This window comes from Ursus arctos, unplaced genomic scaffold (assembly GCF_023065955.2).
Source record: "Ursus arctos isolate Adak ecotype North America unplaced genomic scaffold, UrsArc2.0 scaffold_15, whole genome shotgun sequence".
In the NCBI taxonomy this organism is placed as follows: Eukaryota; Metazoa; Chordata; class Mammalia; order Carnivora; family Ursidae; genus Ursus; species Ursus arctos.
In genome coordinates this window covers 24202763-24217273 of record NW_026622819.1, presented here as the reverse complement: position 1 = coordinate 24217273, position 14511 = coordinate 24202763, and the positions used below count along the sequence as shown (strand labels likewise).

At 38.7% G+C, this 14511-nt stretch overlaps 1 protein-coding gene across 1 annotated transcript in view; it reads right to left on the bottom strand.

Annotated features, from left to right (window-relative positions):
- PDZD2 (PDZ domain containing 2) overlaps positions 1-13489 on the bottom strand; it is a 379909-nt gene extending 366420 nt beyond the window's left edge. The window contains exon 1 of the mRNA XM_057312176.1: positions 13181-13489. The gene's annotated coding sequence lies outside the window, so the exon portion shown is untranslated. The remainder of the gene's footprint in view (positions 1-13180) is intronic.
- Between the last annotated feature and the right edge of the window lie 1022 nt (positions 13490-14511).

The following is a 14511-nucleotide window of genomic DNA, read 5'->3' as shown; positions in this document are numbered from 1 at the left end:
TCAGAAAAAAATGTTCTTCAAAAATGAATGCAAACTAAAGACATCTTTCTGTTAAGCAAAAGCTGAGCGAACTCATCATCAGCATTTCCAAATGATAAGACAGGTCGAAAAAAGTATTCTTGAGGCTGAAGGAAAATGGTACTACATGGAAACTCAGATCTACACAAAGGAACATAGAGTGGAAGTAATGGTTAAAAAAAAAAATTGTGGGTAAATATAAATGACTTTTTTTTTATTTCCTTAAAGGATTTTTGACTGTTTAAAGCTAAAATAATAGTACCTGTTCATATAATGGAATATTACTCATAATAAAAAAAGAGGGAGAAAAGAAACAAACTACTGATACAACAAAAGAGTACATACCAAATGATTCGATTTACATCATGTTCTAGGACTGACATACTTAATCTAATGTGAAAAATCAGAAATTTGATTGTCCCAGGAGAGTGGGGTAGGCATAAGGGAATTTTCTACGGTGATGAGAATGTTCTGTGTCCTTTTTTTTTTTTTTTTTTAAGATTTATTTATTTTAGAGAGAGAGAGCATGTGCACAATTGGGGGGAGGGGCAGAGGGAGAGATTCTCAAGCAGACTCCCTGCTGATTGCCGAGCCTGAAGCGGGCGGGGAGAGGGGCGTCCTCAATTTCATAACCCTGAGATCCATACCCTTAACCGACTCAGGCACCCCCAGAGAATGTTCTGTGCTTGAGAGGGGTTACATGGGCACATGCATATCAAAACTCATTAAAATATACACTTATGATCTGGGCATTTTTTAAAGATTTTTTATGAGAGAGAGAGTAAGCAAGTGCAGAAGCTGGGGGAGCAGCAGGCAGAGGGAGAAGCAGTCTCCCCGCTAAGCAAGGAGGCTGATGTGGGACTGGATCCCAGGATCCTGGGATCATGATCTGAGCTGAAAGCAGATGCTTAACTAAGCCACAGAGGCATCCCTATGATCTGTGCATTTTACTGTATATAAGTTGTACCTCAAAAATAGACAAAAAATCTGATAAGATTTCATTCATAATCATGATAAATAAGCTTTTAGCAATATAAAGTGGAAAGTAACTTCTTTAACATGATGAACTAAGTATCTCTCTCAAAAATCTATTGAAAAAAAAAAAGGCCTATTGAAAACATCAACATTTTAGTGCAAAATTCAGAAACATTTTAATCAAAGGCAGCTAGGAGGCAGAGATATCTGCTGATAGCCATATTGGTCAATACTGTATTTGCCATTACGATAAGACAAAAGAATGACAGATACAGCATGACTTTTCACTACACATCCTTTTTAAAAAAAATTGTTGTTGTTGTTAAGATTTTATGTATTTGAGAGAGAGAACAAGCAATGGAGGGGGAGGGGCAGAGGGAGAGGGAGAAGCAGGCTCCCCACTGAGCAGGAAGCTGGACCAGGGGCTAGGTTTCAGGACCCTGGGATCATGACCTGAGCTGAAGGCAGACACTTAACTGACTGAGCCACCCAGGAGCCCCTGCCACACACCTTTTAATATTTCTTAAAGCATGTGAATATAACATCTATTACAAAATTAAATGAAAATATTAAATGTTGCTGTCTTTGCTAGGGAAAAATAAATGAACTATAATAATTTGAAATGAACATCATCCTTTTCTGACAATATTATCCGTATAAAAAAAATCCATGGGATCAGGGCGCCTGGGTGGTACAGTCGTTAGGCATCCGCCTTCGGCCCAGGGTGTGATCCCAGCATTCTGGGATCGAGCTCCACAACAGGCTCCTCCGCCGGGAGCCTGCTTCTTCCTCTCCCACTCCCTCTGCTTGTGTTCCCTCTCTCGCTGGCTGTCTCTCTCTGTCAAATACATAAATAAATAAATAAATAAATAAATAAATAAATAAATAAATAAATCTTTAAAAAAAAAAAATCCATGGGGCTCCTGGGTGGAGCATTCCATTAAGTGTCTGCCTTCGGCTCAGGCCATGATCTCAGGGTCCTGGGATCAAGCCCCGCTTTGGGCTTCCTGCTCGGTGGGGAGCCTGCTTCTCCCTCTGCTTGCTGTTTCCCCTGCTCGTGCTCTCTCTGACAAATAGATAAATAAAATCTTTAAAAATTTTTTAATGAATGTCTACAGACAGGTTACTAGATTTCTGGTGTCTCTTCCCTGCATAAGGAAACCAGTTTTATTGGATTAGGGCCCTATTCTTGTGACCTCATTTATCCTTAATCACATCCCTAAAGGTCTTGCCTCCAAATACAGTTATATTGGGGTTTAGGGCTTCAACATACGCATTTTTTTAAAAAGATTTTATTTATTTATTTGACAGAGATAGAGACAGCCAGCGAGAGAGGGAACACAAACAGGGGGAGTGGGAGAGGAAGAAGCAGGCTCCCAGCGGAGGAGCCTGATGTGGGGCTCGATCCCATGACGCCGGGATCACGCCCTGAGCCGAAGGCAGACGCTTAACCGCTGTGCCACCCAGGCGCCCCTCAACATATGCATTTTTGAGGGGAAAAAATTAAGTCCATAACACTAGTTTATTAGTGTTTCAATTATGCATTGTATAAAACCATCCTAAAACTTGTTTTATGGTCTCAATACAATAACAATTCAATATTTCTCATGATTCTACATGTAGCCAACTGGTTCCTTTGCTTCATGTGGTGTTGATAACACTTTTGCCAATTTTTTCACTAGCACAAAACATGGTTTACCATCCTTCTGGACTTCAATTGTAGTTTTCCCACTGCTTTTTCAAGCTTCCGCTAACAGTCTCTTCATTGCCCTGGTCATCTATCTCCGCTATCCAGTCCCAAGGCCACAGCACATGCGTTACCTTGTTCCTAAAGCAGATCCTACTTCTCGGGACCAATTTCTTGTTCAGCTAGTGTTTGTTGTGGAATAAAATACCCTCAAACTTAATGGCTTAAATCAACAACAATTCATCATTTCATGTAATTCTGCGGGTTGGCTAAGCAATTCTCTGCTGCTTTCGCATAGGCTCATTCACACAGCTGCAATCAGCTGGCAGGTCAGCTGGCTGGGTGCTGAACCTAGCTGAGACAGCTGCGTTTCTCTTTCCATATGCTCTTTTATCCTGGGCTTCATTATGGTATGGCGGTCTCAAGGCAGCCTTCCAAGAGTGAAAGCAGAAACCGTATCACTTCATGTACCCTAAGCTCTGAAGCTTGCAAAAGGTCACTTTTGCTACATTCTACCGGGTAAAGCAAACAGCAAAGCCAGCCCAGATACAAGAGGTGGCAAAATGGGCTCCCCCTAGAAGGAGGGGCAAAGAATTTGTTTACCACAGAAAGTTACGCCATGTTCCTAGATGGGAAGACTTAATACTATAAAGATGTCAGTTCCTTCAAATAAATCTGCATGATGTTATATCACCCAAAAATCCCAACAGGGTGTTTCAGGAAACTTGGTTAAATGGTTCCTAAAATTCATACGGATGAGCAAAGGGCTCAGCAATTTTGAGGAAGGACTGGTCTTCACAGATATCAAGACATATTATAAAACTACTCGAGCAGCAGACTATTCGTACAGCAATACAAAAATCGACCAGGGGAAATGCTAACCTCGAGAAAAGGTGTTCATTGCCATTGATTGTGGAAGACGGATACTGATTGCTCACAGATTTTCCCTCTTTCTTGCTAGCAGATTATCCTGTCCCTCCTCCCCCCACATCCAATAACCATGGACTTCAGAAGAGACAGAGTCCTTCTGAAGAGCCACAAAGTGTGCCTCTTGATTAGTTCATGATTGGTTTAGAAAGGAGCATGGGATGAGAATCCAGCCAGAGACATGAGAGTACACTGGGTGGTCTGAAGACAGTTTTATAACTCTTTAAAAGGCACAGGAGGAAAAGCCAGGCCTCTTCACTTCTGCCAGGGTTTGGAAACTGTTGTACAAGAGTTGGATCCTTGGAGCTACTGGCCTTTCTGCAACCATGAAAACATCTGAATCAAAAGGCAACACTCTGAGAATTACAGAGAGAAGATGAGGAAAGAGAGAGGACTCTTGAAGTCTTTGAGCTATTCATTTAACTTCCCTTGGTACCTCCCTACCCCCGAGTGGTGTGCAGAGCAATGAGCAAGTCATGTGAAGCCCTCGCTATATGCAGCATAAATGGGATGCATCACATCCCACATGGCTTGATGGAGCAATTCACCTTATTTAATAGTGAAAATATTGATGTTAACTAGACTTAGTGTGGTGATCATTTTGCAACTCCAGGCTGTATATTAGATCACCAGAACACTTTCCTCTTATGACTAGAAGTTTGTACTTTTTAAGCAACATCTCTCTATTGCCCCCTCACCCTGGCCCCTGGTAACCATCATTTTTGAGACTTAGCATAAAAACCCCCTTATCCTTGAATATTCTTCAGATATCTACTTCTATTCATAGGAGTTTGGCTTCTAGATTCTGCATATAAGTGATACACAGTATTTGTCTTTCTCTGTCTTACCTCTTCGGCTTAGCATAATGCAAGCAAAATATATTTTTAAGGTACGTATCTCTATTAGAAAATACCCTAATTACAGATTTCACTTTTGGCGGGTTAAAGACTTTGTGATTTCTCTCTCGATTTTTGATAAGTATAAAAGAATTTGCACTTGTGGAGTTTATTTTTTATTATGTTTTAATTTTAAGTTTATTCATGGGTTTTAGTTTTTTGGGTTTTTTTAGTAATCTCTATACCCAATGTGGGGCTTGAACCCACAACCCTGAGATGACAAGTCACATGCTCTTCCAACCAAGCCAGCCAGGCGCCCCTGTACTTGTGGAAAGGTTTAAATTGAGGAGATGCTGAAGAAGTGCATGTGGAGGGGAGAGGTGTGGAGGGGATGAGGTAACTGGGTGACGGACATTAAGGAGGGAACGTGATGTAATGAGCACTGGGTATTACCTAAGACTGATGGATCACAGACCTCTACATCTGAAACTAATAATACATTATATGTTAATTAATTGAATTAAAAAAAAGAGAGACCAATGTCCTGAAACTGCAGTCCCACCCCTTCCTCTATCACCCAGAGGGAGAGGAGAGCATAGACTCAGTTTCCAAAAAATACTTCTTAGCTTTCTGTATCTTTTGTTATCTTCTTTTAAACAAAGATTGGCAGCCATGGGACCAACAGCTTTATCAGTCTGTCTCGTTAGCAGAAAAATAAAACATTGTTTTCCAGGTGCCATGTCTATTAGAAAAGAAACCAACTATTGAAACCCAATCATTCTAGCTCTGTTGATTTAATAGTGATATAAGAAGTTATTCCTAAAACTGAAAAAAATGCTAATAAAGGAGTATAATTCTTTTTAAAAAATTCAATCAATGTAACTCATTGAAAAATAACGTATAATTATCTCAATAGATGCAGAAAAAGTATGATCAAGAAAAAAAAATCTCTCTCAACAAACTACAGTTGAACTTTGAACAATGCAGAGGTTAGGCAATGCACCCTCCCATGCATTCAAAAATCCTCATAGAACTTTTGAGTCCCCATAAACTTAACTACTAATAGCCTACTCTAAACCAGAAGTTTTACCAATAAGATACAGTTGATTAACACATTTTGTACATTGTATGTATTATACACTGTATTCTTACAATAAAGTAAGCTAGAGAAAAAATGTTCAGAAAATAACAAGAGAAAATACATTTATAGTACTGTACTGTAGTTAAAAAAAAAAATCTGTGTATAAGTGAACTCATGCAGTTCAAACCCATGTTGTTAAAAGGTCGACTGTAGGAAAAGAATTACCTTAACTTCATCAAGAGGACCTTTTTTTAAAAAAATCAGGAACTACATTTTACTTAATAGTGAATTTTGAACACTTGCTTCTTGAGTTGGAATTAAAACAGGAATGATCACTACCACCACTTCCATTCTACATTGTACTTGAGGTACTAGTCAGTGCTATACAGCAAGAAGAATAAAAGAAACAAAAGGTGGGCACCTGGGGGGCTGAGTTTGTTGGGCATCTGCCTTTGGCTCAGGTCACGATCTCAGGGTCCTGGGATTGAGCCTTGCATTGGGCTCCCTGCTCAACAGGGACTCTGCTTCTCCCTCCCTCTCTGCTACTTGCTCTCTCTGTCAAATAAATAAATTTTTTAAAAAATTTAGAAAAAGAAACAAAAGGTAGAAGAAAAAGTAAAAAAAACTTTTTTTGGAAAAGAAAAAATAAAGTTGTCATTATTTGCAGGTAGCATGATTATGTATGTAAAAAATCCAAATGAATGTACAAACTATTAGGATTAATAAGCACAGTTACTGGAAACAACCTCAATACGTTTTGTCTCCTTTCAGAGTATATTTTTTCAATAAATGTTTTACCAAACAAAATTTTTTTAAAAAGTGCATGTGGAACTGGAGGTAATTTGAAAGTAAACATAACAGAAATCCAAACCTGTTATGGTGAGAATGGCAACTTTCTTGAACTCAAGAAGGAATGAAATATGCCAATGACAGTAAAACCTGTTTCTCTAAATCTAAGCAGAAAGGTCTCTCATACCAGCAGTTTCTTGCATTCACACACAAACCCAGAAAATTATATAAAACAAAAGCCAATAGTAGCGTGGTAAAGTACAAATTACAAAAAGTCAGAAGTCAATGGAATTGAAGCCATTGACTTTCATGAAAGGAGAACACCTCATTCTGAGCCGTCGGTTGGTGAACAAATTCGAATAGATGGCCGATAGTTTTTGTCTAAGGTAGAATTGAGCCAAAGTCTGGCACATTTCAATGGACTTGAAGGTGTCAATAAATAGCCAAAGGAAAAATGAGAGAGGTTTAATTTTCTAAATAAACTCTTTAAAAGAATAATTTTAGATTTCCAGAGAAGTTGTGAAGATAGTAGAGAGTTGCCATGTGCCCCACACCCCACCTGGTTTCCTCTTAGTGTGGTATTTTTGTCACAATTAATGACCTAATGTTGATCCATTTCTATTAACTAAAGCTCATATAATATTCAGATTTCCTTAGTTTTTGCCTAATGTTCTTTTTTTGTTTCCAGATCCTGTCCAGGTTACCTCATTCCACTTATTTGTCATGTTTCCTTAGGTTCCTCCTGGGCTGTAACAGTTCTTCAGACTCTCCTTGTTTTGAGGACTTTAACAGTTTTTAGAAGTACTGGTCAGGTACTTTGTAATTGTCTCTCTATTGGGATTTGTTTGATGTTTTTCTCATGATTAGACTGGGATCGTGGGTTTAGGGAAGGGAGGCCACAAAGGTAAAGTGCCATTCTCCTCACATCACATGAAGGGTAGACACTATGAACATGACCTATCCCTGTTAACATTGACTTTGGTCACCTGGCTGAGGTGGTGGTTGGCAGGTTTCTCCATCGCATAGCTAATCTTCCCCGGTCCCTTTGCATTCTGGACTCCTGAAAGGAAGTCACGGCGTGGAACACACATTTACGGAGTGGTGAGTAATGCTGCACTTCTTTGAGGGCGAGGGATTTACATACATTATTTGAAATTGAAAGTTTTATTTTTCATTACCGAATTAAATGGAGATTCTCATTAAATATGGCTGGTTGAATAAGTATTCACGACAAAAATGCTCTGAGAATGAGAGCAGAAGGATTTCTATACAGGTGCAAACCTAGGAGAGTAGGAACGGAAACAATAGCAGTAACATTTTGGACACTGCAAAGTAAAAGGAAAAGTGGTCGATGGATTAGTGGAGCCAAGAAAGCTAATCCTAAACGGGCCAGTGGGTAAAGCAGAGATGTAACCTACTTTACACTGCAAAACCCCCAGGCTCAGAAATGGGTACCAGTTAGCTGTGGAAATAGGCGAGAAGGAGAGATAATGGTAGGGCTAAAAATAGATTGTTTCAAAGTCTTTTTAGAAATTAGCGTCTCCGGGTCTTCTCGTCTGCTCTGAGCAGCCAGCCCCGTAGAAGAGAATAAAACAGAGGGTCTCTGGACTCAGGCACACAAAGCACAAAGAAGGCAGGGGATCGCTTACTGAAAATGGGGGCATCAAAAAAGTTTATGTCCTAAAATTTGTGACATCTTAGCCTTCTTCCTCTCCATTCCTAGAATACTGGAAGCTAGGATTATATCCTCCAGCCAAGGCATTAGTAGCGTCATCTCTGGGAAATTCTACCAGCCCAATAGAAAAGAATGAAAAACACAGGAAAGAGAATTTTCTCAAAGAATGACAATGAAGCCCCCACCGCGCCACACATACAGTTTCCAAATAACTTTTTTGACCTCTCTAAACATTAGCAAACTGCAAGGGAGTGCATTCATTTGGTAAAATCCCTCTAAATGGTGAAACAGGGAGTTCAACATATTAAAATAACAAAGGATGTTTATAATTGCCCTAAAGTGGAAACAACCCAAAGGCATAGTCAATGGGTGAATGACAAAATGGGGTACATAAACACACAGAGGAATACTCTTCAGCAATAAAAAAAGGAACAGGCTGCTGATGTGTGCTGCTGCAAAGACGACCTTCAAACACAGCATGTGAAGTGAAAGAAAGCAGACACAGAGGAGTACATCTTGTACATTCTATTTATATGAAATGTCTAGAAAAAGCAAATGTCTAGAGACAGCAGATTATTGGCTGATTGGGACTAGTTGGGAATGGAGAGGAATTGCAAATGGGTCCATGAGATCTTTTGGGGGTGGTGGAAATGTTCTATAACTGGATTGTAGTGATGGTGGAATGATTCAGTGAAGACACCCAACATCAGTGAATTAGACACTTAAAATGAGTGAATTTAATGATAAAAGAGTGATATCCCAATAAAGCTGTTTAAAAAAAGAAACTCAGAGAAACAAACTATGGAGGGAGAAGAAAAATGAAAAAGTCATTACTGTCCTCAGAGAAATAAGAGATGGCATACAGCCATACAAGAGGAACAAGATAATAATATTAAAAAGAATATTTGGAGGAGAACAACAACACTAGAAAAATTAAATTTGGATGGCGGAAATGAGAAACTGAGTAGAAAAGTGGAGGACATGGTTAGGGAATCCAAAATATAGAGCAAAATGCTGAGTGACTGGACAATAAGAAAGAAAACATAAGAAGCTAGAAGGTTTATCCAGAAGTCCTAACCACTAAATGATAGGAGCTCCAGAAAGAGAAGAAAAGAATGGTGGAGGAAAGTATGAATAAAATAACGTAGAAGAATTTTCCAGAGCTGAAGAACATGAGCTTCTTCTCAGAAAGTCCCTTTGGGTATCCAGCTCATTGAATAAAAGACAAAAAACAAAAGCAAACAAAAACCCCAACCAACAATAAAACAACAACAACAACAAAAGACTCATTATCGTGAAATTTTAAACACTGGGAATAAACAGAGGATTCTAACAGCCTCTGGTAGGAATGGAGGGGGTGGGGGAGAGCCAGGGGGGATGGTGAGACAGATAATGAATAGAAGACTGTCAATAAGAATGGCATCAAACTTCTCAAATGGGAGGTAGAAGATAATAGGGCTAGACCCTCAAATTTATTTTTAAGTTATTTTCAAACCAAGAATTCTCTATTTAGCCAAACTCTCTGTCAAGTGAAAGGGTAGAAAAGAGACAATTTAGACATGCAGAGCCTCAAAAATTTACTTCCCAATCGTCTTTCTTAGGAAGCTATTTGAGGATGTGCTCAAGTGTGGATGAATGCAAGACACACACACACACACACACACAAAAGGGCTCAATTTAGAAAAAGGATACTGGGATATGGGGATACATGGGATTGAGGAGACAGGATCCAATGAAGACAAAGAGAATTCCTAGGGTGACGGCAAATGGAAGACCCAACAAAACAGGAACCAAGTGCCCACAGAGGAACCATCCAGACTGGAACAGCAGTGTGAGGTGCTAGGAGGACCCTCTGGGACTGGAGTGGGCGGGTATGGGAGGTGGAAGGCGAAGACATAATTCTTCAAGCACTTAACATGTTTTGTATAAAATTGAATTGAAAGGCATTTTATAGAGCTGTTGAGGATGTGGGAATATTTAGTCAGTTGTTCAAAAAAAATTAAGAAAATGTTTTAAAATGAAGCAATTATTAACTCCAGAGAAAAGTAAGTTATGTAAGAAAGGATATGTAATCTCCGTTTAAACTACAGGCTCCATACACATGGTCAAAATTATGAAAACACTGAATATAGATTTAATAGACATTTGAGATATAATTTTATTGAGAGGATGATGGAAGGGAAAGGGGAGATAAATGAGCTAAAATTCTTATTACTTCTGTAAATCAACAGGTAAGTCTATTCAGATGAATCGATGGATAGCAGTATATACATATTATTTAGAAATAAATTTAAAAAGTCAGAGAAAATAGTTTAAAAAATTGAAATTGTGTACTTGGTGGATGATGGGATCAGAAGGTGAAGAGAAGGGACTGCTCTTTTGTAAAAATCACTTTTAGTAATATTTTATCTTTTATACTATTCAAACATAACATGCTGATAAAAATAAAAGTTGATCTAATGATAATTATAGTCATTTTATTGGAAGCAAAAAAGAGCATTTTTGAAATTATATAATACCAAAAAATAGGAAACGTCAAATTATAGTATTAATACTCAATTTAATATGCATAAAATTTTATTTAATAATATGAATTAGTACCAAAAAGAAGATATGATTTGGAAAATCCATTTTGCACTTTATGATTTGCTTTGTAGGACTGGATTTTTAAAATTGTGATAATTAATTCATGAAGGGTTGAGGATTTGATTCCTGCTTTCTGAGGTTTATTAATATTTAAAAGTCTGTATTTGAAGCATAAAGAACTTTATCAAATTAAAGAGTGGCAAATCATTCCCCTTTGAAGAAAAACATTATAATTGCATTCAAATTCCTTATCTTTTAAAAAAGAGTAAAGATAGCCTTGATTTTAGGCCTCATTCTATTTACTACCCCAAGAGTTTGCAAATGGAAATTATACCTAAATGATGAATGTAATCCTGATTACTTCTTTCTTCTGGATTAAAAATATGTGCGTACACCCATATTTAAATATTAAGAAATCAACAACAGTTACTGTACCCATCTGCGGTCTGAGCCCAATGATGGAACAGCCTTCCTTGCTTCTATCCTCCTTCCCTCGTACCCTCCCTTCCTTCTTTCCTCCTTCCAAAAGCATTTACTTTGTTACCAGTCCTGGCTGGGGGTTAAGAACATAAAATGTAATAAAATAGAATCTTTTCTACAGGGAAATTACAATCTGGTGCCACCCTCCAAAACGAGCTATAAAACAATATGAAAAGGGAAAGAACAAAGTGTTACGAGAATAGAGAGGAATCAGAATTTGCAGGACGTCTGGACGCAGAATATACCGGGGAAAACTCTCCAAGGAGGACATGTTCTTGCTTTGACTTGGGGGTCAGACAAGCCAAAGGAGAGAGCCTAATGCCCTCAGCAGAGGGAGCAGCAGGCAGAAAGCATCCAAGGTCACAGAAAGACACAGTGAAATGTACAGAGTACCTAGTACCTCTGTCTCCCAAGGTGATTAACTTCTGGTCCCTTGTTGCCCTGACTGCTCATTTCCCTGAAGTCTTCTGCACACACTGGGAGAAGAAGAAGAAGCCTGAGGTTGTTGAGCTCGTACTGGACATGCCAGCCTGGCCAGGGGAGAGGGCAGGGAGGGCTCTATAGAACACGGAATGGCTGTTTCATTTCTAGCACAAAGAAGAACGCATTGTAAGCACATTTGAATAAAGGAGTGCTCTATGAATAGTACTAAATTTGAAATTCTCGAACAAAAGGATTTTCTTCAAGTTCCAGACTATTCAGGTTAATGCGAGAAAAGACTTGACAATTTGTGTATGCAAATTGGACATGAGATGTTCTTTCATTTAATGATTATTTATTGGGTGACTGCTATGGGCTGTTGTCAGTGTTCAAGACACTGGAAACAAAAAAAGTTCTTGTGTTTGTGACATATTCTAGGAGCTTCTTTTTATTTATAGTTCATCTTTCTAGATTAAAAAAGAATCATTGCCAGAAATCAACTTAAAAATTCACCAAAGCCAACTTATGGGATTTACTAACAATATCAAAGATACTTCGATGCAAATGTGAGGAGATGATTTTAAAAAATTTATTACAAGAAAATTTAACCATGGCCCTTAGTAATACAGAATTACAAAACGGAGCCTTCTTTGATAAATCTGGCGAACTACTGCCACCGTGTGTCCCAACTGCTCAATGACATGACTTAACAGTAAAGAGGCTATGTCCTTTCCTATTGCCTCTGTCACAAATTACCACAAGTCTAGTGGCTTAAAAACAACACACATTTATTATTTTCTAACCCTGGAGGTCATGAGTTTGTAACGCATCTCAACGGCTAAAACCAAGGTGTCAGCAGGGCTGTGTTCCTTCAAACTCCCAGAGAAGACTCTCTTTTCTTACCTTTTCCACATGGTAGAGGCTGCCCGAATTCCTTAGCTGGTAACTGCCTCCAACTCCAGAGCCAGCAATGGCCATTTGAGTCTTCTCGCGATAAGTCTCTCTGACACTGCCCCTCCTCTTTCACTTACAAGGACCCTGGTAATTACATAGGGCTCACCTGTATAATCCAGGATAATCTGCCCGTCTCAAAATCAGTTGATTAGCAAACTTCATTCTATCTGCAATTTTACTTCTCCCTTGCTATGTAACATCACATATTCACAGGGTTTGGGGAGTAGGATGAAAACATTTTTGGGAAGGGGGCATTACCCTGCATACTGCAAAATTTAGTTTTTTAGGGGGTGAAGATATGCTTTTTATGTTTCAATCCAATGGTCAAGACATTAAACTGTTTCTCTGCCTTTATCCGTAACTTGGAATTGATAAACAGAAAAAAAAAAACCATCTCTTTTGCCAATGTCTGCAAAATAGGCCACCCATTAAAAAATCCTCCCAGTGATTTTTTACCTATGCTTTGCTGATCTTAGCTAGAAAAAACCAAACTAAACATAAGAATATGGTTAAATTCATCTTAAAGTTATTTCACCTTGATGAAGGCAGGTGTAAACCCAAATATTGCTTGATAATATATAAAATCTACAAGTAGAGGGTCTTTTCTGTTTGTTTACAGGGCAAATGGTTTTGTTCACAAACTGGCCAGAGCGAAGCTCACAAAAACTTAACATTGAAAAACGTCAAGGGATTCGAGGAGGCGAGAGAAGAGGAAGGGGACAGGTGGATTTTGTTTGTTTACACGGACCTACCTCTGTTAGTAGCAGAGGAACAGCCCACTTCGGTACAGGTCCTTTTCCAGCAAGGGTGAGAGAGACTGCTCTGCGCCCCGCAGATTTTAATGGGCTGCTCCTGGAGTGGCTTTCGGAGTGAGGGTGCTGGAGGCAGAGTGCGCTAATCAGACCTCCAAGGAATAGCAACCAGATAAAATGCTTGAGTTTTCTTTTCTTTTCTTGAAAAGGTTTTCATTTGAATTCTAGTTAGTTAACATACAGTGTAATATCAGTTTCAGTGATTCAACACTTCCATACATCACCCGGTGCTTATCACAAGTGCGCTCCCTAATCCCTGTCACCTATTTACCCTTCCCCCCACCCACCTGCCTTCTGGTAACCATCAGTTTCTTCTCTGTAGTTAAGAGTCTGTTTCTTGGTTTGCCTCTCTATTTTTCCCCCCTCTGCTCGTTTGTTTCTTAAATTCCACATGAGTGAAATCATATGGTATTTGTCTTTTTCTGACTGATTATTTTGCTTAGCATAATACTCTCTAGTTCTATCCATATCCTTGCAAATGGCAAGATTTCATTATTTTTGTGGCTGAGTAATATATTAATATTCCAGCGTGTATACACACTGGAATATATATATATATTCACTACATTTTTTTTTCATCAATCAGTGGACACTTGGGCTGTTTCCATAATTTGGCAATTGTAGTTAATGCTGCTATAAACATCAGAGTGCATGTATCCTTTTGAATTAGTATTTTGTATTCGTTGGGTAAATACCTAGTTGTGTGATTGCTGGATCTTAGGCTAGTTCTGCTTCTAACTTTTTAAGGAACCCCCATACTGTTCTCCAGAGGGGCTGTACCCCTTTGCATTCCCAGCAACATCGCCAGACAGGTCCCCTTCTTTCCACATCCTCTCCAACACCTGTTGTTGCTTGTGTTATTGATTTTAAAATGCTTGTGTTTTCAATAGCGTTTCCCCTGCCTTTTCTGGAATGTCACATACTGTGTGCTATGGGAAGGGTACATCAATAATATCGAGATAGGATGAGGAAGAACATACTACTTTCAGACTTATTTTTTGGTTGTAAAATTTTTTACCAACTATTAGCAGGACTGACCAGTGGTGATGCAAATCTTTCCAGGGCCTTATAAGGCTTCTGCCCTGCTTGAAGAAAGCTTCATCAACACGTTAAAACACCTCCAAAATTATCTCCTTACAAAGTATTTCAATAAATTAGCAGTCATTAAATTGCAGTGTAAGTCTTGGCAGTAACGCGCTACAGTTTTCATTGTACAGGCTTTTTATAGCTTTTGTTAAATTTCCTCAAATTTTGTTAAGTTTAAGGCTTTT